At 44.4% G+C, this 27,477-nt stretch overlaps 1 pseudogene; it reads right to left on the reverse strand.

Moving 5' to 3' along the window:
• On the reverse strand, window positions 1-27,477 carry LOC123357972 (annotated as a pseudogene).

The raw sequence follows: 27,477 nt of genomic DNA on the forward strand, positions 1-27,477 counted from the left end.
CTGCATACGCAATGGTGAGAGTCTTAAGTCAACAGACAGCACTAGTCTACTGCAGGGAAGCCCCACAAGTCCAACTGCTGTTTATAAATGTTTTAATATCAGTATAAATAGGGCACAGTTACAAAAAATGCAAGATCCAAGCAATGGAATTTTGACTTAAAAACCTTTTGGAGGAGGCTGCCTTCTAGTCCTCAAAAATGTACATATCACGCAAATCAACAGCAGGAGGGACACAGGTGCGCACACACCATCTTACCTTGCTCTGCCAACCCAGCAGCAGTGACTGGCACCCCTTTGATACAAAAATAGCAATAGAAAGCTGGTCTCTGAATTGCTGGCTGCTCACTAGCCTGTGCCTCACCAGACTTACTGATGGGGAGAGGAAGATTGCACCTTGTACTAAGAGCAGAGTTAATGCCCAAAGGAAAATAGTTAAAAACCTGCCTCCTCTCCCCACCCAACTGCTGTGTACAAGCTATAAAAATAAAGGTTTTGACTGGTCAACACTTAAACCCAGCCTGATCGCTCTAGCAGGCAAGGAGCATGCACGGACTGAGCAGTTCTTTGGACAGGGCAGCATTCTTGGACCTTCTTATGTTGACTCTCCGACTCAGGTGCAAGCATTCAACAGGATCTATCTTCCCCAGCAGATGTTACAACTCAGTTATGAGCCCAACCGAGCATGATGCCTTCTGAGGTGGAAATGAATAGTTCTGGTGCAATCCTGAAATAGCAGCAATAGCACACAACCTATCTCTGCACATGTCTGACAAAGGCTTGTACCAGCTGGACCAAAGGCTCCTGCCCCTCAGGGCCAATCTTGGAGGCAGACTTTCCCTGGGGGGAGGGAAGAACCCCACTGGCTGGAGAAGAGGGGCCGCCCCGGCGAAAGTAACGAGACAGGCTTGAGAGCAGTGTACTCTGAAATGAGAAGTGCACAGTGAGTTAGCTTCCCCAGCACATGCGCTCTCCCTCCCCTCCTCTCCCCAGGGCAGGAATCCTGGGAGACTGTGCCACCTGACTGTGTGACCCAAAGGGGGAGGTCTTGAAGCAGCCTACTCTAGACAGCAACTGGCTGCCATTGACCAGTCAAGAACTAATGGTCCTCTGCCTATACTGCATTTTCACTGGATCATTCACAGCCAAAGGGGCAAACCAAGATGAAAGTAGGCACTGCAGAAGCACATCAATCCCTGTCCCATTCTCACTGCACCTCCAATTTGAGGCTCGCAATGTGCTTTATGCACCATGATTTAAGCCTCTTGATACTTGTGAGGCAGGTCAATATTACCCCCTTTATGCCTGGGGAAACTAGCATATTTAACCAGCTTGCCCCTGGCTCAAAGAGAGTTCTATTATGTGGCAAATCCAGGAATAGAGTTAGTTATCCAGTTCTGGGTTTTAGTCACATCTGTTCTGCAGATTCTAGGCAGCAATGTGTATTCATCCTCCAAAGTATCACTGAGCCTTACACACAGGAGGATACTTACATGGCCTTGACAGCCAGGGTAGAAAGGTCTGAATACTTTAATTGCAAGCACTAAATCTAATGGGATTCTGTGTACAGCTGTTTCCATTAGCCTGGCCAGGCTATCGCTGAGAAGGGATGGCCTTTGGGCACCACAATAGACATCTACATGAGCGAAAAGGAGAAAGAGGAACGTAGCACAAGGCAGGAAACCTGCTCCACAATGCTTACCAGCTCAGAGCTGAGCTCCTGCTTCATCCGCTGCTTGTCTCGTGGATGCACCGCTGGGTCCCTCAAATACCGAACAGCCTGGGAGATGAGCAGGTAGAAACAGTTTTCCATTGTAAACATGAGCAAAGACCTGTGCAAGGAAACACCACAAATTAGCAGGAGCAAGACAGTGCCACTGCACTACTGCTGGAGTACAATATCCTTGCTCAGACGTAACCATGAGCTAACTGGTTACACCCTGGGGCAATAGAAAAGTCACCCTAAAGCACAGGTAAGTTAGGCTAGAGTGGACTGGGTACCGAGTAACCACCACCTCTTCTCCTGTGCCCACCAACAGCTGAATCAGTATGATGATCTTGGACATCAGCCTGCCTGCTTTCTGGGTTATGTGTTTGGGTTGTGCGACACTTATACCTACAGCTCATGCTCTGGGTCAGGCGAAGAGCACTGGGCCTCTGCTCAGCCACGGGGAAGGAAAGGAACCCAGGGACTTACTTAAGAGTTTTAGTCTCCTCTTGTGTATTCAGCCCTGCAGCTTGAGCGAAGGGCTCTTTCTTCTTATCCAGCTGGAGGGGGAAGAGGAAAGTTGTATTAGAGCCTGGAGATACAGAAGGGGAGGAGAGGTACCTGGGTCAGCCCCCACTCCTCCTTAAAACAGCCACTGAACAGAGCTCAGAACACAGCACAACTGCTATGCCTCTTTGGCTTTTACAGACTGAACTAGGAGAACGTGGACTCCTACCTCTCCCAACATGTTAAGGGCCACATTGACAGTGGCCAAGAGGGTCCCAAAGGAGGGAGCGACATCTGAATCGAAGGCAGGTGTTGTAAAACTCAGAACAAAGAGAAGGTTGTACTCAGCCAGGTCCAGTGACTGGAGGGAAGAGGAGACAGGAGTGAATCCAAACAGCAGGAACGCACTGTAACACCACCTATACAGCACTTTTCATCTATAGATCTCAAAGCACTTTACAAAGCAGGGTCAGTCTCATCATCATCTCCAGTTCACAGATGGAAAAAGAGGCCTTGTCTACACTATGGCGGTAAGTCGACCTGAGTTTTATGAATAACGTAGCTGGAGCCGACGTAGCTTAGGCTGACTTACTATGGTGTCTACCCCGTGCTGCTTTGATGGGAGACACTCTCCTGTTGACTTACCTTAATCTTCTCATTCCGCTGGAGTACTGAAGTTGACAGGAGAGCACTCTGTGGTCGATTTAGCAGGTCTTCACTAGACCCGCTAAATCGACCCCCGCTTCATTGCAGACATGGCCAGAGGCACAAAGAGGGAAGTAACTTGCCCAAGGTCACAATAAACCGGAGGCAGAATCAGGAACAGAACCCAGATCTCCTGGGTCTCAGTCCAGTGCTCTACCCTCTAGGTCAGTGGGTCTCAAACGTTTTTACTGGTGACCCCTTTCACGTCGCAAGCCTCTGAGTGCGACCCCCCCTAATAAATTAAACACCCTTTTAATATATTTAACACCATTATAAATGCTGGAGGCAAAGCGGGGTTTGGGGTGGAGGTTGACAGCTCGCGACCCCCCATGTAATGACGTCGCGACCCCCTGTTTGAGAACCCCTGCTCTAGGTTATGCTGTTAGTATGGATCCACACTCTGCTAGCAGAGTGGATGTTGGGAGGATGCCTTTTCATGAAGTGTGAGGCATGTGTAACGGCCAGCGTAGGATGTAAGACTAGCTGAAGCATTAGTCTGCTCTGGTAAATTGGGTGGGATGTGGGCAGGTATCTCTCTCTCTCTCTCTCTCTCTCACACACGGTTGTGCTAAACAATCCCAGTGAAAGCTCTGAAAATATCTGCACCTCCACCTCTCAATCCCCTGATAGGAGAGTGCAGACAGGACTTCCTTTCTGACTGATCCATGTCTGATTCCTTAGGGTTCATGGACCTTGACCTCCTGCTTTGGGCTCCACCTTTCAAAGAACAGCTGGCAGATACAGACCTTGACAGCCAGGGCCAGCATTTTGTTTGCATTAATGTGAGTGCTAAAGGTTTGGGTGTGGCCACCACCCCTGCTTAAAGTATTAGGGGTAAAAAGGGTGTTAAAGGGGCCATAAGAAAAGAGAGTCTCAACCTCCAGTTTATCCTGCACACTGAGACAAGACAAGTGTCTGAGGAGGGGACACTATGGCCTGGTCTACACTGGGGGTGGGGGGGAGGGGAATATCAATCTAAGAGATGCAACTTCAGCTACGAGAATAGCATAGCTGAAGTCGACGTATCTTAGATCGAATTAAAATTACTTACTTCGCGTCCTCGCGGCGCTGGAACGACGGACGCGGCTCCCCCGTCGACTTTGCTTCCACCTCTCACACTGCTGGAGTTCAGCAGCCGACAGGAGAGCAATCGGGGATCAATTTATCGTTGTCTACACTACACGCGATAAATCAATCCCCGATAGATAGATCGCTACCCGCGGATCCATCTACACTACCCGATCCAGCGGGTAGTGCAGACATACCCTATCAGATCATCAGCATAGCACAGTACTTTTTCTTCATGCCAAAGAGCTATCTGGCTACTAGGCTCTTTAGAATCAAAAGACTAATATGGTAAATAGAGGTGCAAACGTCCTCCCATTTCACTGCCGAAGATGGAATCAACACACAAACACTGATGAATAGCAATAAAATGCTCATTCTGGTTGCCTAAAATCTAGGGATGTACCTTGCAATTCAGTTTAGGTGGTCTGGGGTGCAGGTATGGACTCCTGTGTGTTTTAGGGGGAGGGATTAGTCTCCTGTATGAATGGGACAGGCTGTGGCTCCCTTGAGACCCACAATATCAGTTAGGGTGCTTCAAACTCCCTGCCCCGCAGACATCACTCTCCTATTCCTGTACCTGATCGAGGAGGATCTGGCAGACGTCGGGGGTGAAGTGGCGTAGGGCAGCTAGAGATTTGCTGAGGATTTTCAAGAGACCATACTGCACTGTACGCAGCGCCTTCTGCTCGGCTGCCTCTGACTCAGGGCTCGGATGCTTGGAGGAGGTCTGGGGGGTGCGTTGCACTCGAGGTGTCACAGCTGATGGGAGGGAGTCGCCATTTTTCGTCTGTGGAGAAGGAAGTCAAATGAAGAGAGACACACATACAGAGGCAATCCCTTGCAGTTTAAGGCCAAGCTTTGCAGAAAAACAAGTTACCAGTAACAGGAATCCCTAAAGCAAGATACTCACGCTTTGCCCAACCAAGGGCCACGTTGGCAACCTACTAGAAGCCTGAGGTCTATGCTTAGCTTGCATCATAAGGTGCAGCCTTATCTTTATTGCAAGGGTACAGTGTGCATGTGTGTTCAGTGAGCACACTCTGGAAAGGGCTTTTCTAATCAAACTGTTGACAGAAAGAACCTTAGCCCCAACACAAGTGGTGCCTGAAGTGCATCACCTTCCCACCCAAAATCCATCTAGGGATACCACAAGAGCAGGTGCTGTATTTCATCGCCACTTTAAATCAAGCCAAGGACACGAAGTCCTTGCTGTCCCCTCATTCTTAGGAGGCAGGGTTGTACAATAACCACTGGGACACAGCTTCGCCCCTGCACAGCTTGTAGTTCGGAAGTAGCTAATAAAAGAGTTCAGGCAGTGGCTACGGTTTCCATGTCCAACACATTCTGCTTAATATGACTGGCCCACAAAACGTCCCCTATTTCAGAGTGTCACAGAGTGTGGGGGAGTCAGGGCCCTGCACCCTCCGCTTCATGCAATTCACCATGACTCTCAGCCAGCCAGTCAAACAGCAGGTTTATTAAACGACAGGAACACAGTCCAAAACAGAGCTTGTAGGTACAGACAACAGGACCCCTCAGTCAAGTCCGTCTTGCGGGGCAGGGAGCTTAGACCCCAGGCCTGGGACTCCCTCCCTCTCCCCAGCCAGCTCCAAACTGAAACTCTCCAGCCCCTCCTCTGGCCCTTATCTCTTTCCCGGCCCAGGAGGCCACCTGATCTCTCTGTTTTCCAACACCTTCAGTTGGCACCTTAGCAGGGGAGGTGCCCAGGCCATCAGTTGCCAGGAGATAGGGTGTCAGTCATTCTCTGCAGACACCATCACACTGGCCCTCTAGGGCTCTGCACCAATCACACCCTCTTATCCCACCACCTAGATACTTAAGAAATGCATAGGGGAAACTGAGGCACCCACACCGTATTCAGAGAAAACATTAAGAACATTCCCACTTCGTCACACAGAGCTGTTCTTCGTAAGTTTTGGTGTAGAGGAGTATAACTAAACCTTGGCTCCTGGGCTGGTCTTGGTCAGCAGTTGTCACTGGAAACAGTGACTAGATATTGATTGATCTTTTGCTTGGTTATGGGTGAGGGACCCAGGACCAAAACTCTCCCCTTCAGTTTTCCTGGGACCTCCATCCTCACCTGCAGGTAGTGCTGAAGCATTTTGCGGCTGTGCAGGAGGGAGGTACAAGCCTGGCAGAGGTAACACAAGTTCACCTGAAACAAAGGGGGATGGGAGGGGGAGGAAACTGATCAATCCATAGCTGACAATCTCCACAGCTGCAACCTAAACAAGCATCTAAATTCTCCATTACTGAGTCCCCCCCTCACAAGACTAAATTTTACTATTATACCCTAACAATTTAAAAATCCAGTCTGAACAGAACCTTTCATCCCAGAACGGGCAACAATGGCGTTTTCGGATTTTACCAGTGTTTTCCTTAAGTATCTTGACCCTGAGGTTCCAACCCACATGCACTAAGACAGTCAGTCCTCCAAAAGTTGTCACCTCCAAGTCCCAGTCAATTTCCACCCCCCTCGACTAAATGTACCTCACTATGTGACTGTAAGGTCCAGAAACTCTTCATGATAAAGAGCTGCCTTCCTTTAATGGCCTGTTATGATCCCCACTAAAACAGCTTCAATGAAAGAGCTATCTACAAGCTCTCTGCCTTAGCCACATTCTCTGTCCTGCTGTGCTGGGCATTGTGTGGGAAAATGCAGTACGCAGGGGAATGCTTTGGTTCCTACCTGTATGTCCCTCAAGAGCTGTGGAAGGTGGAAATGCCACTCTTTCATAAAGTTGGAGAGCTGAAGAATGAAGCCAACAGTGTGGTCAGCTTCTTCCAGACAGGCCAGGCTCTGCACTGTCCGTACTGCATTCAGGCACTGGAGAGAGAGAAATGATCCAGACCATGATGGACAGAGCACAAAAATACTTATCTCCTACTTAGAAGGAAGAGCTGAATATACATAAGGAGAAAGCGGTAGGAGAATTACCAGCTCCAATACAGACAGGAGACACCAGTGACATTCTGAACTCATCGAGGTTTACAAGTTAGCCCGTTCCAGTCAGCAGGAGCTCCTGCTCCAAAACAAGAGAGCTATTTGTCGAAGAAGTTTACTAACAGAGGCAATTCAGCACCTACCTAGGAACAGGGCTATTCAGCAAATTTGCCCTCACAAAGTTCAGCTGTTACAGGGGTTTAAATATTAGCTCGGGGGTAGGCAACCTATGGCATGCGTGCCGAAAGCGGCATGCAAGCTGATTTTCAGTGGCGCACACACTGCCCGGGTCCTGGCCACCGGTCCGGGGGGCTCTGCATTTTAATTTAAATTTTAAATGAAGCTTCTTAAACATTTTAAAAACCTTATTTACTTTACATACAACAATAGTTTAGTTATATATTATAGACTTATAGAAAGAGACCTTCTAAAAATGTTAAAATGAATTACAGGCACGCGAAACCTTAAATTAGAGAGATTAAATGAAGACTCGGCACAGCACTTCTGAACGGTTGCCGACCCCTGTATTAGATATTCGCACTGCCCACCTAAGTGGACACTGGACCTTGACTGCAGTATTTTCATTTACTGATGGAGTCCGAGTGAGGTCGGTTTTAGACTTTAGGCTCTCACCCAGCACCCACAACTGTTATTGTGTTGAGTGAGTGCATGAAACAGCTGTAGCAGAATTAGGACCCCCAAGAGTAAAAGTGATGGATGAGTGCTAACAACTCAGGATCTAATAGCTACCAAGACATGTATCCATCACCTGTCTGACTCCTTTGCTTGTGTATCCCTTTCCCCAACTCTTCGCCTATTTTTTGAAGAATGTAAGCTATCTGAGGGAGGGACTGTCTCTTCTGTGTCTAGCACATTCTGGCTGCTACTGTTACATACATGACAACTGAGTTATTACAGGGGAAGGGGTGGACATACCTGAAGAATCCTCTCCTGATGGACACCCACAAAGTCCAGTGCCTCTGTCAGGAAGTTGTACCTTAGTGTCTTAAGAAGGCGCTCCATCAATGATATGGAGAGACGATAGACCCCAGGCCAGGATGGGGCATCCAGAGACTTCCGAGATGAAGCAGGTGTCTGAACAGACCAGCCATAAGAAGACACATGGTTTGTTTGTTTTTCTGCTCCCTCAAATACACCCCACACTTCTCACAATGACATCAGAGTTCTCCAGGGCCACACGTGACAGTGCTCGCTTCTTCTATTCCCATGACTGCTCTAGTACAGAGCCAGTAGAGGGTGAGCAGGACACACTTTTCCCAATGAGTTTCAAATCCACATCAAGAGGAAGCAGCACTCACCTGAATTGTTCCATTAGTGCTGAGCTGGTATACGCTCAAGAGGGACAAACAGATGCTCTGTGTGACACCAGCACTAGCCACAGCTGCTGCACCCTGCACAACACAGAAAAGTCACTGTCAGAGGTACCACTATTGTCTCTGAGCTGGGGGAGATGCCCCTAGCACTTCTGTTTTCTACCTTTCTCTTTCACACACTTTGTCCCTGCAGCCCAGAAATCTGAATTCCATCACCCCAGACAGTGCTACTTTTCTTCCATTAAAATGAAAAACAACATCTCCCTCCCCCGACATGGCTGTGTGATGAACACACCTCCTCATCTCCTGGTACCCTGTGTGTCCCCTCTGTCTTTGACTGGAAGTTCCTGTAAGAAAGGAACCTTATATACTCCTCCCCCTGTACAGTGCTGAGGTCTCAATAAAAAAGTATTGCTTTATATTATGGCTACAGGGAGAGCAGATTTCTGCATTTCAGTGCTGTCTTAGCTGTACTGGCTACATTTGGCTGGGAGGGGGGTGTTTGCAGGGAAAGCACTTGCTCTGAATTATAGGTTTACACTAGGGCAGGATTGGTTCTGTTCTTCCAGCACAGACATTCCATTATCCAGAAAAGCAAGGAAAGGAAACACTAAGCAGTTCTTTGTACAAGACCTACAACTCACTCCCCCTTGGCAGGGCTTTAATGGCGCCCGTTAGGCATAGTGCACTGCTCAGCTGTACAGCTTGATGCTGCCAACACACAACGCAGTGACACGAACTGCATTTTAAATATAGATCCAACAATCCAGCAAGAAGCTCTCATTTGGGTCTCTCTCTCACCTGTTGCGTCCTGGCTAAGGTCAGCAGTAGATGCAATGAGGCTTCTGTGAAGTGAAGGTTTTGTTTAACTCTCAGGCTGATCTCTAGGGCAGTGAAGATAGTAGGCAGCATAGGGACCTTCCTAGTAACCTGCAGCCAGTAATCTCCATCTTCGTCTACTTCACAGAGTTCCTTTGCCAGATGCAGCCCTAGAACACACACCTGCGGCAACAGGGAAGGAGGGAGAAAGGGACATGAGAGATCCCAGAGTGCAGGAGAGGGAGGAAAGACAGACATTAAAAGACTGTCCAAAAACAAACGGGTAGATGGGATCTAAGTTGTAACTGTTCTCACATACATGAATTATGGCATCAGTAAACACTGTGTACACTTACGGGGCTGCACAGCAGCAAAGTGCCTTAAAATAGATTTCGGAGAGAAGCAGTAACAATCCATTTCCTGCAGTAAGGTACTCAGAGGAGACCTCACACCACCAGACTCACAGCTACAATAGTCCTTCGCAGTCAGGACCAACCCACAGTCTCTTCAGAGGTAATGGGTCACAAAGGAGCGAGGTGTGAAACATACACAGAGGCCACTGAAGACTTTCGCACATTTGAGCCCACAATTTCAAGGGTTCACCCTTCCCCCTTTGAGGTGGGAGTATCCTAACTGCTTGTATGACAACCACCACGTTGCTCTTATAAAACCTTTCATGATCATTTCCAAGCAAATTTTAAGTATTAATAGTCTCAGTGCTCTGGGAGGTAGTAAACATAATACTAAATTTACAGAGAGGTTAAATAACTCAGCGAAGGTTACAGAGCTTGTCAATAGCAGAGATGGTACCCAGGCGTCCTGACCCCATGTCCCCAGCTCCAACAAAGAGACCACAATCCTCCTTGGTATCCCACTTACTGTAGTCTATAGGGCAGTTCAGACCTATCTGCTACTTGGCAAATGTACATTCAGCATGCAGGATGGACACAATCAGACTTCCGGACTTGCTCTCCTGGGGTTATCATCTCAGGAGGTACATATATTGCCACTAGTAACAGACCTGCTTGATGTATAGGAGACGCAAGGGCTGGAAGCAAGGTCTTTGATTTGCATTATAGAGAAACAAGCCAGCCACGTACACTGTCATCAGACACATGGTAGGGAATATTTTTAGACACCTCCGTAGATACCAGAGAAATCAGAGCGTGTTAACTAAATACTTTGGAAGAGACGCCTGCTAAAAACAGGCTCCGTGTGTTTTCAGGAACCTCGTATTAAAGTTCAAACAGGCTTGCACACAAGGAGCAGATTTCTGAAGAGCACCTTCCCAGAACTTTTGGTATAGCAAGAGAAGCACATCTCAATAACCTATCCCCTATGTCTGGGCGTAATCACAGGGGCTCTGCCACCAGGAAGTGAATAAGCCTGCAAACCCTATCTGGCAAAATAAAGCATCAAGACACTCCATTTTCTACCTAGTGATATGATGCAGATGGGGCATTTTATGGTGCAGTGGACACAGCAGGTAACTTTGTTTACAGAAAGAGAACATGGCTGCAGAGCAGGCAAATGATTCCTTTACCCCATCTCGCTGGTCCTTGTGTTTACCCCGGCAGGCATCATCTGTTTCCATGCTGTCTTTGTCATCTGCAGAGTCTCCAGACGTGAGGCTATGTCGTGTCTGATCAAAGAGCACAATTACTTCATCTTGGAGGGTCTCGCACACGCTCATCACCAGCTGGGAGTACTGAGGGATCTCGCTCACTATGGCACACACACACAAAGCACACAATGGATTAACTCATCCCCCTCACACTTCTGCTTTCAGTTTAACTACTGCACTGCTGGGGCCTCCATCTCAGAGACAGGACTTATTTGCTTTGCATTTCATTATGCTACAAATATCTATTTATAACCTACACAAGACTGTGAGGAACTCGAGAGGGACCTAACGAAGCCAGCCGAATGAGCCAAGAGCTTAGGAGGACTCAAAAAGGGATTAGACATTCATCTGGATAATGACAATATGTACAATCATAACAAACAGGATCTCTTGGGGGGAAAATGGCTACAAACCTCTTATGCTTCAGCGCATAAACCAGCCATTAGCCGGGGGAGTTAATCTATAATTATCCATTACAGGGTTTTTTGCACCTCTCTCTGAAGCAGCTGGTACTGGCCATTGTCAGCGACAGGATACTGGACTTGAAGGACCATGGATGTGGTCTAGTCCAGCAATTCCTATATTTCTCTCATTCAGCGAACACCCGTCTCACGTTTGAGAGCCCTTAAAATATTCAATTCCCATCATATACACACTCCAACGTTATGAACTGCACCACCCTTCCCTATCATTATAGCTGACAATAACCCATTGGCGGGCACAAGTGCTAATAACAACTAAAATTAAGCCCTCTCGTGCTCAACCTGAATTCTTCTCAAAAAGTGCATAGAGACGGGCCTTGCAGCATTCAGATTGGGGGGATGAGGGCCATATAAAAGGATTAAGCGATAAAACTGTAAGCTCTTTGGAGCAGGGAGTGCCTTTGACTCTGTGCTGTACAGCACCAAGCAAAACAGGACTTGGATGCTGACTGGGGCCTCTGGGAGCTACCGTAATACAAATAATAAATAAGATAAATTAAACAGAAAAATCCCACTAGCTACCAACTATAGTCACTGTCCTGCACTGGCAGCCAACAATGTGTGCATTCCTGACTCAAAAATGTTTGAATGGGACACAAGTGTTTCCAGTGGTGGCAGCTCTGTTCTTCATAACCTCTGCCAGGCCATCTCACCTTTCATCTCCTTCATCTGCAGAACAGTGATGAGAGCAGAGAACACCTTAGCCTTGGTCTTCTCCATCATCTGCTGATCTGCCTGCAGCACTCCCTCCAGAATCTGCGTCAAGGAGTTTATGATTTTATCCACAGAACCCAACTCGCTGACAACAAAAAAGGGAGAGCTCGTCAGATAAGACAAGATTCCCCACTTATCATCTTGGCTGTGACTGATCTGTGCAAATCACGTCTAGGAGATGTGTGTGGGGAGGCACAGATACAGTTTGCTTAATTTAAGTCATCAGTAGGGTCTCTTCATGGATATTTCAGAAATGTGTGGCGGAAACACAGTGAGATTGCAGGCTCGTTATAATTGAAGTTTCCTTGTTCCAATTCTCCCCAGTGAAAGTAAACTCACAAAAGCATAAAATCACTATTTATCAATAAAGTTCAGCAGCAGCATCCATCATCAATGCCACCCTCAATGTGAATCCTGCGATTGCACAGCCCCCGAAGCCATGGCCTGGCAAGATAAAGAGTATTGTGCAACCATAAGATATCGCTTTATTTCCCAGATCACCATGACAATTCAGTCTAGACAGCAACTCAAACATCTTCTTCCAAGTTCTTACGTTCATCAGTGACTATTAGCTTACTTATGAAGAGTTATCCAAATAGCACACCTACCTCTTCCACTGTTTAAGCAGGATCAGCAGAAGGGTGCACAGCATGGACCCCAGCTGCAGGCACAACACCGACATGGGGACCAGCAGCTAAGGAGAGATGTCCCAACAGTTACAGTTGCAACATTCACAGATGAGAAAGCTGAAGCGGCTCAACACAGACATTTAGAGCACTAAGAGCTTGCTTCCCCATCCCACCCCTGCCCAGCTGCTATATTCCAAGCAGATTCGTGTACAGAGCAGGTAGTCAACAGAATATGTGGAGAAACAGCCATGTTGTAGCTAAAGAGGTTTATGGTACTATCGATTATAAAAAGATGATGCGACTCAATATGTCCTTCCACAGAGCTATGGGAGCAGAGATACATCCGCACGACTGCTAAGAAAGGCGTGGGGAGTCCTGGATATTAACAGCACATTTTAAGTGCTAGCCCATTTGGTCAACAGAACTTAACTCTCAGCAGTGAGGTCACTGTGTTCCAAGGATCCATTGCAAGATCCCGTTTATAAATTCTACATCTCAACTTGCAACCTATGTGGAATGAAAGCTGTGGCACACTTGTTTTTTATTGGCGTAAAGCCATGCACCAGAGTTTCCTCTTGCTATCTCAAGAGGAAAGAGAGGAAATTATCCCCAGGTGAAACATCCACCTAAAAGAAACATCTATTATAGTCATCATCAGCCGGTGCAGAAACAATGCAGCAACTGCAGATCTAGCAGGTAATCGACCTTGCCTTCAATAGCAAGTGACACTTCAGGTAGCTGGAATGAGTACACAGGGTCCAGCCAATGACCATGCCTGCCTTTCAACAGCTGGCAACGCTGCAGGATCACTAGACAGCACTAATTGCAGTGTCACCCGCTGGCCAAGTAAATCAAATATAATTTGGAGAATAAAGACTTATGGAGAACAAAGTAATTCTGAGATAAACCTTCTTGTTTCAGTCTAATCTCACAGAATCAGGGAAAATCTGAACCACAAGTAGATACAAGACTAGAGCTCCACAAAGGAGTTGGACAATTGTGCTCCCATTCTTGAAACAGTTTCCTTGAAGAGCTACAAATTGAAATGCAAACACTTACTAAAGCTTTGGTCCCACTTAGCACCTCCAGAAACAGTTGCTGCCGGACTGCAGTTTCAGTCAGATGCATTATATCTGCCTAGAGACGGATCAGAGACAAATTGAGAGCTCAGACTAAATATACATGATAGTGAAAGTTACATCAACAAAACACACACCCTCGTCTTTCCAATCCAACATCAACCCCCTCCTTTTTGTATTTGTTCTTAATTTACAAGGTGGCATAGGCTTTTGCATCTGTCAGATGATTCAATTATAGAGAAAGAAATTAAGAATTACTAGTTGTTAGAAAAGCAAGGGGCAAAAAGCCAACACTGAGTGACAGGTAATTGGGGACTATTGGGGTATACACTGGGCTTCTTCACCACACTGTACTATAAAAACAACGAGGAGTCCTTGTGGCACCTTAGAGACTAACACATTTATTTGGGCATAAGCTTTCGTGGGCTAGAATCCACTTCGTTGGATGCATGGAGTGGAAAATACAGTAGAAGATAATAACCTACTGCATCTCTCTGGGTATAGACAGTGTTATTGGCTTTCTTTACACTTATTATAGAAATGATGTAACATCCCCGCACTCCCATGCCACACACATACAGTATGCTAGTTTTGATCACTTGGCAAAACAAAACTCTCTGAGGTAATTCTGCTGTACGGTATTGGTGTCCGTTCGGATTGTGAGTACACATACAAGATAATGGAAACAAAAGCCAGCAGCCTGATCCCTTATTGTGCCACATGTGGCCTGAATATCAGGGCACATATCTATTCAAAACATTATTAGTCAGGATGGCTCTTACATGACTGGTGGAGATAATCAGCAGCATCCGCCAGGCCGAGATCAGCATCTGATACTCCGTCAAGGAGGTGCAGCTGCTACCCTCTGTCTCTGCCATATGCAATGCCAATGACTTCACATATCCTGACCAGTAAGCAAAGCGCTTTTCTGTGGAGAACTTCTTCAGGGTGTCTTTCAGGGATTGGTCCAGTGAGCCCCTGACAAAGTCAAAAAGAGAAATCAGATACATTTTCATTTATTCTTTGATCAGAGAACATGCTCCTTCTAAGATTCAGATTGGAAAGTTATGGGCACAGCTTGTTATGGGCACACAGAGTGAATTCAGAAAGGGGACCCCACTTATTGCATCAACTGGTATGGAAGAAGGGTGACCCTCGGAGAGAATCAACTCATCTTTTTAAACGTGATTTTTATTTATTCCTGACTTTTCAGAACAGTAGTTACATTCAGGAAAGTGAGTATGTAAGAGAGTCACATTCTTACTCAGAAAATCAGCTCCCTGTCTGTGTATTCTGCTGACTTTAGGGATAAAAGTAAGTTACTGCTTCCTATTAGGTCTGCAGAACAGAACAGCTCTGGGAGAAGAAGCTGGAATCCATTCTGGATCATGCTTCAGACTTGATTTTAAATCTTACTGAAAGAACAAGGAGTACTTGTGGCACTTTAGAGACTAACAAATTTATTTGAGCATAAGTTTTCATGGGCTAAAACCCACTTCATCGGATGCATGGTGTGGAAAATACAGTAGGAAGATATATATACATAGAGAACATGAAAAAATGGGTATTGCCATACCAACAGTAACAAAAGTAAGTAATTAAAGTGAGCTATTAGGTGAGCTATTATCAGCAGGAGAAAAAAAGCTTTTGTAGTGATAATCAGGATGGCCCATTTCTAACAGTTGACAAGAAGGTGTGAGTAACAGTAGGGGGAAAAATTAGCATGGGGAAACAGCCAGCAATGCCTCTCTGCCATGTACATTGGCCAAACCGGACAGTCTCTACACAATGGACACAAATCAGACATCAAGAATTATAACATTGAAAAACCAGTCGGAAAAAACTTCAGTCTCCCTGGTCACTCAATTATAGACTTCAAAGTCACAATACTCCAACAAAAAACCTTCAAACTCCAACGAGAAACTGCAGAATTGGAATTAATTTGCAAACTAGACACCATTAAATTAGGCTTGAATAAAGACTGGGAGTGGATGGGTCATTACACAAAGTAAAAACTGTTTCCCCATGCTAATTTTTCCCCTACTGTTACTCGCACCTTCTTATCGACTGTTGGAAATGGGCCATCCTGATTATCACTACAAAAGCTTTTTTTCTCCTGCTGATAATAGCTCACCTAAATTAATTACTCGTTACTGTTGGTATGGCAACACCCATTGTTTCATGTTCTCTGTGTATATATATCTTCCTACTGTATTTTCCACTCTATGCATCCGATGAAGTGGGTTTTAGCCCACAAAAGCTTATGCTCAAATAAATTTGTTAGTCTCTAAGGTGCCACAAGTACTCCTCGTTCTTTTTGCTCAGACAGACTAACACGGCTACCACTCTGAAATTTTACTGAGAATTTTATTTCTGGCAGGACAGAGAGAGAGAACACACATCTGGACTTCTAAACCTCAGGATATGTTTTGCAAGTTTGGGAACTAGAAAATCATCCATTCATTTGTAAGCTGAGGAAGTTTGATTTAGAAGTCAGAGACACAAACTTGAATCCCCTCAGTGTTATTATACAGAGTTGATACACACTTCAAACAAAAACTAAGCTTATCAAAGGAAATATGTTTAACAAGGGCTATTCTATGTAGTATTACCTCAATACCATTAAATACCATATCTGGCAATGCTAGACCAACAGAATAATGTCCTTGCCCCACCCTCCAAAAAAGAGACAACCAATATTACAAGAAGCTAAAGTAGTAAATTGATGTCATGCCATAATTATAGGTATTAAAATGGTGAAACTTTTTTCTAAAACACATGATTACCCCCCGTCTATCCAAAGAATCCTACTGAAGCAAAGTAAAATTTTCTGGCATAAACGTCATGAGCAACAACTTAATACTATGCACTGCTACAGAGTTGGAGAAAAGCTAGATTGTCCTAATTTTAATTCTAGCATCCAGTGTGTGATGGGAACATTTCACTGTATTACATGTGGCTAGCATAGTCCCATAATGAGCTTTAAAAATATTTAAAAAGTTTCATTATTCCAGGACAGATATTTCTCTTTTGAGATCCATACCCAGAATGTCACATTTACAGACCACAGAAACTCTTCTCATAACATCTATTTCTCTAATAAATGGCTGCATGAAATTCAAATCAAATGAGGCAGGCTTGTGCTCCTCTCTTCTGAGCCCCAGCAGCCACAGGTAAACTACTGACTGTCCCTCCAGCACTTCCATAGAACTGTTAGCTCCAACTTGCCTCTCCCTCAAACATGGAGGATCTCTTAGTATGTACCCCACATACAGCGCAGGACTGTGCCCTCCCTTTCAGGTGCCCCTAGCATCACTGAAAACTCTAGAGCAGGACAGATTGTCAATGACTCACTTGACCACATAGTAGATCTCCAGGCAGATGATTTTCATGATTAAGGCACAAGTGTCCAAGACACTGAGCTACAAAGAGGGAATAAAAGCAGAGCATGAGCAGGTTATCTGTTGCTCCAGGTCAGATCTGGCAGCACTGTGTCCCGAGCTCTGTCCTACAAAGAGAGTTGAGGACCATAGTCTAAAAAGTCCACGACACCCACACTGTCAATCAAGCCCCTCTTCTGCTATTCAAGTGGCCCCAGTTTTCCTGTTACCCTTGGATTCCTGAGCCAACAGGGCCTAGAGAGTAGCACAAAGGCAACCCTCTGGGCCTCCCTGGGGCTGACAGGGATGGAAGCAAGACTTGTGCCTGCTCATCACCTAGCAGCAGAGTGAATGGTACTGCACTTTCCTGTGAGAACTGTCCCACCCATGAGTGCCACAGCCATCTTCTCTAGATAGGGGGGAGTAAGGATCCAATGGACTTATGTAAGAGCAGCTGCCTCAGTAGACTGTGCTCATCTACTCTGCCAACAAGGGAAGAGCACCATATTCAAATCTGTACGACAGCTGGATAGAGGGGGATTAAGATTTTCACAGGGAAGACAGAGGTTTTCAAAGCAGAAGAATGGCAAAATCCTCAGGACTCCAAGTCAGTCTGAGGTAGGCCCAGTAAGGAGGAGAGATTGTTCAGATGTCTGGGAACAGGAGCAAAATATCCTGTACACGTATGTACACACACACACACACACACTCTATATTGCACATCTAGTGTACTAGTTCTTTACAAACATTAAGGAGATAAACCTCATCATCCCTGTTAGGTAGATGTTATCTCTGTTTTTACAGATGGTGAAATAGAGGCAATGAGAGTTCAGGAGACTAATCCAAAATTACGCAGATAATCCGTGCAAGCGTTGGAAATAAAACCCACTCTCAGAACTCCTCCTTGTGCTTTACCCAACCATATTTCCTCTTAGATGGCAACAAGCAAAAGGAAGGAAGTTGCACGCACCACTCACTTCTCAGAAAACCACAGCTATTTTCAGTCCTTATTAACAACTCACCTCTGATGTTTCTGAGGGGGGAGAAAGGGTCCCAAAGAGGGGGTTGGTTAAGTTTTCCCAAAACTTTGGCCTAAAAACACACAAAAATACTGTAAGTTACCATACTTCTCCTATTGCTCTCAACCTTTCCAGGCTACTGCACCCCTTTTAGGGCTCTGATTTGTCTTGCATACCCCCAAAGTTACACCTCACTTAGAAATTGCTTGCTTACAAAATCAGACATAAAAATACAAAAAAGTGTGTCAGCACACTGTTACTGAAAATTGCTTATTTTCTCATTTTTACCATATAATTATAAAATAAATCAACTGGAATATAAATATTATACTTCCATTTCAGTGTATAGTATATAGAGCAAAATAAACAAATCATTGTCTGTAGGAAATTTTAGTTTGCAGTGACTGTGCTAGTACTTTTTATGTAGCCTGTTGTAAAACTAGGCAAATATCTAGATGAGTTGATGTATCCCATGGAAAACCTCTGCGTACCCCCTAGGGGTACACGTACCCCGGCTGAGAGCCACGGACCTACACAGCACACCTGACAGGAACAGCCTGATCCTGCCAGCCTTTCATGGCAAACTCCACTGTCTGAGATATTTCACACACCATAAATGTAGTAACACTACTCAACTGGCAGTGCAGAGCACACTGAAAGAGGAGGGTTACCTTCAACAGAATTGTGCATATGTGCTTCACAATAGAAAGTTTAATTTTTCCTTAACATAAGCGTCCCTAATTACTTAAATTTTCCCCAACGTTTTGCATGCAAAGCAGGTTACCAGGAGACTGGAGGAAGAGGTCTAACCAGCTATTAGCTGAGAAGCCTCTGAGTCTGACCACCAAGTATCTAAGTTACAATTAAAAGGGATCCTCCAACCGGTCAGAACTGGTGGGATATGTTTATTTCTATTCACTGAAATAGAGTTTAAAACAGCCCATTCTGAATCAGCCTGTGAATGGTACTAGGCCCAATGTGATTCAACATTTTCATCAATGATCTGGAAATAAATATGAAATCACTGCTGATAAAATTTGCCAATGACACTAAGTTTGGCGGTATGGTAAATGCTGAGGACAAGGCAGTCATACAGAGTGATCTGGAGAGCTTGGTAAACTGAGCCCATTCAAACAAAATATATTTTGAAAACAGCCAAAGTTATACATCTAGAAACAAGGAATACAGGCCACATCTAAAGACAGCATAGAAAAGCGATTACTCACTTGGTCCTCAAGACCAGCATGGCACTATCCCGACGGTCCTGCCACAGGGCATGAAGGAATGCAATGGCAGCCCGGTGCAAGAGGGGAGGGCACCAGTATCTTTCCTGCTGTTTGGAGTCTATCAGTTCCAAGACCACTTGGAGGCAACTCCCATTCCCCTAAGCTGAATTCCTAAAGCAAGAGGGAGAAAATGAGAGACATCTACATCCAACCACTTCCTGTTTCAGTATGCTATTTAATTCCACCTACAAAATACACAGGTAAGTAAAGCTTGAGCACATGGTATAGGCGTGTATTTCATATACACATACATTTAATATAGAACACCTATGAGGAATATCTAAAAAGACAGTGAAGAATGGAATAAATTATTTTTATAAGTCAGATTACTTCAAGGGGCAGGAAAAAAAGTTTTGCTTCCCTGCGTATTTTGTAGGTGCAATTAAATAGCATACTGAAACAGGAGGTGCTTGCATAGTGGTTGGAGAACACAGGAAGATTTCTCTTTGGTCGAAGGGAATCTTTTTGCCAATTGATCAGAAGGTCATAAGGTTCTCGTCCCAGAATCAGGCTACACAGCATTAAAACCAATGTTCAGTATCTTGTCAGGCGCCTCAGGGTGTATGACAAAGACACTCATACTGAGGACAAAGTAAAGCCTTAGAGATCTTTACTAAAATAAGGAACAAAGCCAGGAAAGCTTCAAGCCATATGTAAAGATAGGAATATCCTACTACTCCAGTAAATCCTTATGTAGACACTTGCTGTTTTACCTTTGACCCATCACTCCCATCTTTCACTTCCAGGTTTCAGGAAGAGCTCAATGAGCCCAGGCTGTGTCTCTACAGCAACAGTGAGGAACTCCAGGATCATGACTTTAATGCGCATGTCCTCAATCTTACTCTGCAGGCGGGTCAAAAAGGCATCACGAATGGCAGCAGCATCACTCCCAAGGCAGGCGTAAACAGACATCGGAGCTACCTGCAAAAGGGAAGAAACATGCTAAACAAATGGAGATAAATGCTATGATGCTTCCTCTCAATATATAAATGGGGCTTGTGATATTTGTTTTAAACTGAAATTCCAGAAAATTCTCACCCTTGAGCGCAGGGACATGGGAGAGGGAAAAATCAAGAAATAATTTTGATTTTAATGGAACATGTAGAAAATTGCCAAATTGTTCTGAGTTTTGCTCCATTCCTCATCTATTTCACAAGGAAAGGGGCAAAACTGAAGACGACAGACAGACAGCTAGATAGATTTGGGTTGAGATGTTAAAATAAATACCCCCGAAATTGCAACATTTAAATGCCTAAATAAAAACCCAAAGGAGCTTTCAGATTTTAACAATCAAAAAGTGGTAGTCTAATAGGTAAAGAATATGTCTTAATACAGGGTCCCTGGATAAATCTTAATATAAGTTCCTTTTTGACAAGGTTGGAAATCTCACAGCAAGAACACTCACAGGTTGTATCTTGGAGGGTCACTGGAGACAGTTTAAGTGGTGGAATCAACAAAAAGGGAAAGCATGGCAAAGCACTTGTGAGAAACTAGTTTTACAGTAGCGAGTCGTTTGAGCAGCTGGATGGCAAGGCGTGGCAGTGCTGGGTCGTGTTTGTGGTAGATATATTTGGCCAAGACAGCAATCAGATTGTTCCCATGAGCACCTGGTGAGAACACAATTAAATCACAGGTGAGAAGCTGGAATAATCTCCTATGAGGGCTCTTCAAGACAGACTATTCAGCAACTATTTAGTAGGCAGTCATGCTACTCTATACTAGAGTGGAAAGGGATGTGAGAGGGAATGAATTCAGCTTTCCACGAGGACAATGGATGGGTCTGGCCGTACGGTACTACTGGCAGCTGCTTTACCATACCGTTCAGCACTGTCTCATGTTAGAAAGCAGTAAACAAAACAAGTGAAAATAACAGTAGGTGGCTATTTGAAAGCTGTCCTGGTGAGCCAACAATGAGAATATAGTTCAAAGCTTCCACACTGCTCCCAGAGCTGCAAAGAACCAGAAGCACCAGTGCCACCAAGAGCCTAGTAGGTGAAGAGCAAGACAAAAACAATTCTGCTACCCTCCCAAAAGTGGGCCCAGCGTCACATACCCAGCGTCACTGCATAAGAGGATTCCGTAATGTTCTAATGCAAGGGGAAAACTTGTTATCATAGTCCACATTACAGGGAATTTACTAAATGTCCATTGGCTAATCCCTTGAAGAAGGAGAATGCCCTATGGTGCCCTCCCATCACTAGTATGCTGGATGAGAACTGCACTGTTCAGAGGAGTCAGACCTCAATCCAATGTTAGCAAGTTACACATTTTCTGTGTTCGAGGAACAGACACTACTGCCTGGGCTGGCCAACAAAGAGGTACATACCATGCTGAGTAAGTGCCTGTTCCAGTGGGGATACCACGCTAGAAGGGGATTTCAACCGGATGACGTTTATTGGTGACCGAGAATGCCAGCTTTACTGTCTGGATCAGCAGCTGGCCCTGGCCCAGTGACTCATCGCTGTGTTGCCCAACAGAAACCAAAAGGAATGCATTAAAATCAACTCAAATGATGCTCATTAGCTGTACAGTATTCAAATAGCAAATTCAGTATTCTGTGGTCCTATCAAGCAAGAGCAAAGGTTGTAAGAGAACTCTATTCACTCTCACTTATCATGCAAGTATAGCAATATAATGCAAAATACTACTGCATAACTAATCCTGAGTTTATAATAGTAGCACAAGGTTCTGAGAGTGTTTCTATTCTAAACCCTTGTCTTTGGGGTGCGTAACTGTTCTGTGATTTTCCTTCTTCCCTAGGTTGGAGTTAAATTGGCTCATAAGTTTTTAAGTTCAAAGAGTGCAAAAAGCAGTTTTCAGACAGATCCAATAACCCAAAAAAACGTAATTTTTTTTAAAACTCTTGTATTGTCCATTATTGCCAAGGAGTAGGAGGAGGGAGATTAAAACCAACAAAAATTAAGCTAAAAACTTAATTACCAGACAAAAAAAAGTTGTTGAAATACAGTTAAGTTTGAGACATAATTCATTTAAATATTAGAAAGCAAAGACATCTGAAGTTAAGATTCCTCCACCCATGGTAACTCTTTCCCCATATCTTGCTCACCCTCCCATGAGAGTTTCACCTGCTTCTACACGGAACATAAACCCACCCTTTAGAGTACATATACTGTTTAATGAACACCATATGGGAAATACTTTCTTTTGGCAATGTACCATGGGTCATAGATCTCGCTGCAGGTGGTGTAACTGTTTAGAGGCATCTCTCTTTTCAGTGTGTTGGGTGGTATACAGTCAGATAGTAGATCAGAAGGTGGTGTGTACGTGGAAAAAGACATAAGATACTGTAGTCTATTCTTTAATGGGGAGAGGTCTCACTCCCATGTGTTAGCTTATTTAGGGTTTCATGAGGCTAGTACACAGTATAGTGGGAGTGAGTGATCTGTACTGGAGGAAAGGGAGTTGAAGAATGGGAAGGTGAATGGTATATAAAAATACCTGTCCAACTTCCACCTAGGCCTACAGGGTGGAAGTTGGACAGGTATCTGGGGCAGAGTTCTAGCTAGTTGCAGAGAATTTAACTTTGAATTGTCTTACTTTTGTATGCATTAATTTTTTATTCCTTTGATGGCTTTTTAATGCAGCAGAAACCTCCACTGGCTGTTAGCACTTCTTATCCTGGTTAGTGCAGAATGAGGAAGTCTCTTGATAATGTTGCACTCATGAAGGATCTAAAACTCTGCTGTCTATATCAGTGGATGTTAGAGGATCCACATTTGCCTTCGGTTTCACAGATGATGTTCAAATCAGCAAGGGGTTGTTTGTTTACCATTTGTCTCACTGTATAAGGAGTCAAAACCAGTCAGACAAAGAGAAAACTGGTTTCTGAATTGTATTAACCTTTTTAACCCTTATTAAAGTTTTGGGACACATTTTTTAGCGATTAATGCCACAACCTCCCAAGAGATCTCCTTCCCCCTAACAAGTCCAGGCTCCTCCTTCCCTTTTGTTATGGAGCAAAACAGAGGTGGAAGGGGGTGAGCCTTAAGGGCCTCCTAACCCCTTTTCAATCACAACACATCTTTAGGGCGGGCAGGCGTGTTAAGATGGGAATGGGAATGGTCATGGCAAGGAAATAGGAAGATGAGGCAAGGCAAATTGCTATACCTGGGGCAGAGGGTCACTCAGTGTCTCAGAATAAAACTGGAAGTAGGGTCACACAGTTTTGGGTGGTGGCTAGATGGGGCCTCAGTATGAAGACCAATATTTCCCCTTAATTGGACAGCTGCTTTAGGAGCTGCTTAGTTTGGGACAAAGAGGGGACAAAAGTCCCCTGCTGTAAGCAGAACCCAACTCCTCAGCTGTCTGTGGTGATTACTTGAGATCTCCCTCAGGCAACAGGCAGAGTTTATAACCTCTTCAAATTCCTAACTAGTTCCTCTTATGAAACTCTGCAGATACATATCACGTTACCTACAACTGCCACAAAGTTGGTCACAGAAATGCTCTTATACTTAAAGCCTTAAAATCTGACCCTTCGTAATTGCAAGCTTTTCCACTTCAGCTTGTTACTAACAGTCCTGTGTGTCAATTCTAACTGAGAATTAGCATGTAAAACAAGTGTGAAGTTTTCAGACCAAGCCATTTTTCAGTTATGAAAAGATAAAACAAGTTGTAACAATTTTGAGTCCCCTTCTTTATTTCTTCAGACTCCCATAACTAAGAAACTAACCTCAAAACTTTGCAAAAAGATTCTACTATGCACAGAGACTATGGAGAAGAAATTTCAGGCAGAAAGGAAAATTTACAGAAAGCTACATAGAGGAGAGCCAAGTTCAAGATCAGACTTATAATGTCAGCTGTTACAATCTGAACGATAGAGTTATTACTGTGTTTAGATAATTCCATGAAAACAAGGAGGCAATTCAGAATTGAAACACATGCTTTATCCTTATCCCATCCCGCCATGCCAACGTCATGTATGTTTCCAAATTATGGGTGATCTTACGTATTACAAAGGCTATAATACAGAGGGACAAGAGGATGAAATAAAGCTAGTCTTCACCATAAGTCAGACACAGCATATTATCTGAACATAAAGGGTTTTTTGGAAGGGTGGGGTGGTTCTGGCTTGCATAATATTACACTTACTTCCACAAATCTGCAATGCGTGCAATTCCCTTGAAATTCTCCAGTGAGTGAGTATAACTGTTGGACCAAACAAGTAAAATAAATCTAAAATTTCTAAGATCAGCTACTTCATTTTTATAGACGCATGTCACAGGAAGCATGGAAAGGGGAAACACAGAGGCAAGGCCAGGACAATTCAAGGACTAATGTATAAAAGCAAGAGTATCAAAAAGATTAAAGTGTCCTTGGCATAGATGGGTAAACAAGGCCCTGGAGCACACATAGTATCATAACTGCTGATGCATGCTACCTTTGATACAGATGTAAGGTAACTGTGTGTAAGCTCAAAAGCTTGTTTCTCTAACCAACAGAAGTTGGTCCAATAAAAGCTTACTTCACCCACCTTGTCCCCCTAATATCCTGAGACCAACACAACTACAACAACACTGCATATAAATAAGTGATGGTCATTTTAAGGAGAAGAAAGGGAGAACACTATTGTTAAGGAACTATTTTTGAGTAAAACAAACTTGGCTAGGGAACAACAGCCAAGCTGTATAAACAGGGTGATGAGACAGCATCCAACAGCTACTGTAAAATAACCAAATATAGCAGTGTCATGGGTCTCTATGACAGATCAAAGAGTTGAGAACCCCTGACCTCTGTATACCACTGGTGGTCTGCGAAGCAGTTGCTAGTGATCCGTAGAGAGACAGCAAGCCACACAGTACTGGCTCTCTTCCTTGCTTCCTGACTGTGCAGGGGAAAGGAGGACTACATGGTAAAGCAGTATGTGCAGGTGGAGGGAGGAGCAGAACAGATAGGAGGGTAGATGAAATGAAGAGCCAAAGTAAGTAGCTTGATTAACTTTCTTCACAAAGGGCAACCCACATTAAAGGCAGCTAAAATGCTTAGATACTTTCCTAATGTTACTTTTCCACAGAAGCAACTGCTACATTCATGAGAGATTTTATGCTATCATGAATGGGAGAGGATGGGTCCACATGGTCACAATTGAAAGGGCGGGTGTACTCCGTGCACACGCACACATACACATACTTAAGGTCCAGACTAAGAAGTCTGAAAGCTTCTACTACAGATTATCTGTACTCCAGTCATGTGGCATCAGTCTGTGAAAAATCTCTAATTCAATATTGCTATTTGTTTTCACTGTATTCTAGGTTCCCTCTTTCCCCAACAGATTTGTTAAAGTATCTGAAGAGTTAACGCTCCCGAGCCAGAAAGGCTGGGTGGGTCCACTGAGCACACTATTAAGGGCCAGAGAGAGTTTTTTAAAGCACAGAAGGACCTTTAGTTACACACTAATAAATAAAGGGATTTAACCATTGTTGAAGTGTTCAAAAGTAACTGTCCTGATAACTGGTTGGAGAGGAGGTTTAAGTTGTGAAGCAGCCCCCAGTACTGCCTTCAGGAATCCACCTTTAAGAAACCGATTAATCAAGAAACCACAAGGACTTTCTAACACTGCAACTCAAGCTTTGTAATGGTTTACTCATGCTAAAGGATTGTACTGGACTCAAGGCATGATTTAGAGGCATGAAAATTGGAACTTTTGCTATAATTTTCCTGCCTTTTACTTCATTTGGTACTTTTATATGCTGAATCTAGTGAGCTCTTTATAATAGCATTACTACAAGCAAGTGTGAAACAATCAAGCATACCCACATCTCATTTCCTTAGTGCAATACTCAGTTAGGCTAAGCAAAATCAGAAATGAAAAGCAACTGCAGGAATTAGGGAATGTATATGAAGAGAATAAGCACAGTGACAGAAAGCTGTGAATAAGCGGCAGATTTTGGTTATTTTTTCAGAATTATGATCAGAGACAGTTGCCCCGACTGGCAACTACATTGACTCCCAGCAACATGTAACCCAGTTAAACCACATTTCAAGTATGATTTGTTGCTGCTTTTTCCATGCCGCAAGAGTGGAACACGTAACTCACCTACAGGACTGTGAGGCCATTACCATATCAATGGTGTCCACACCGATGCCCATGATGTTAATGACAGCCTGTCCTGCTTCCGTGTTGGCCAGGCTGAAGATGCACAAGGACTGCAGGCTTGGAGCATTGCTGCAAGACAAGGACACAGACACTGGAAAGCAAGCAATCACAGGAAAGGTCCTCTGCCTGATCTGATACACTCAACATGTATCAGTGCCATCATCAACCCAGACACTACAGGGATGAGCACATTAGAAATACGTAAGATAGAAAGGTCCTACTGATCCACCATGCAAGTTAAGTAACTTCTTTCAATTTCTATACCACCCCCTCACTTCATCTCTCCCTCATTCCCCAATATGTTAGGTGCAAACCCCCAAAGTGGGCACACCAACCACAGAGAAGTGGATGGCAGTCTGGAATGTACACATCTGCAGCAGTATAAAATTAAGTCTGTCCACTGGCTTCCTTCCCCTCATCAGCAGCTTTGCATAACCATCTGGGTTTGCCCTCTCTCCCACCCCTTTCTGCATTTCCCTGGGCTCAACGTAAGCAAGGTGGACCAAGGCTACAAAGCAGCAAACTATACTGTTGCCAAGTTAGTATTTCACATTCCAAGTTGTGAACAAAAGAACAGTGACTGAGGTCTTCTGCACTGTAAATGGGACTGTTGCATATAGAGTGATATATGAAATTCACTTTCCCCTTACCTGCTGTGAGGATCCATTTCAGGGCAGAGATTGAGAATAGCATGGATGAGCTGCAGGATTAGGCACCCTGAAAAGCAGGAAGAATGAATTCAGTCTTCAGAGAGAGCAGTTGTTGAGTTCAGAAGCAATAGGTACCGTTACATTATAAAGTATAAATCCAAGTGCTCACTGAGCCATTTATAATGAAAGGGGGGGGTGAGGGGGGACAACAGAGAAAGACACATTCTCTCTAGACAGAGTTCAACTTTGCTCCCCTTGAGGAGCTATTCTTACCAATTCGTTCTCTCACTCCATGGGAGTTATAGCGCCATTTGTGGTAGTTTGGTAACATTTCCTTCAGCACAAACACAATGCAGGGCATCAGCCCTTGGCTCTGGGTGCTGCCAAGTTGTCC

Source organism: Mauremys mutica, unplaced genomic scaffold (genome assembly GCF_020497125.1).
Source record: "Mauremys mutica isolate MM-2020 ecotype Southern unplaced genomic scaffold, ASM2049712v1 001268F_np12_obj, whole genome shotgun sequence".
Lineage (NCBI taxonomy): Eukaryota > Metazoa > Chordata > Testudines > Geoemydidae > Mauremys > Mauremys mutica.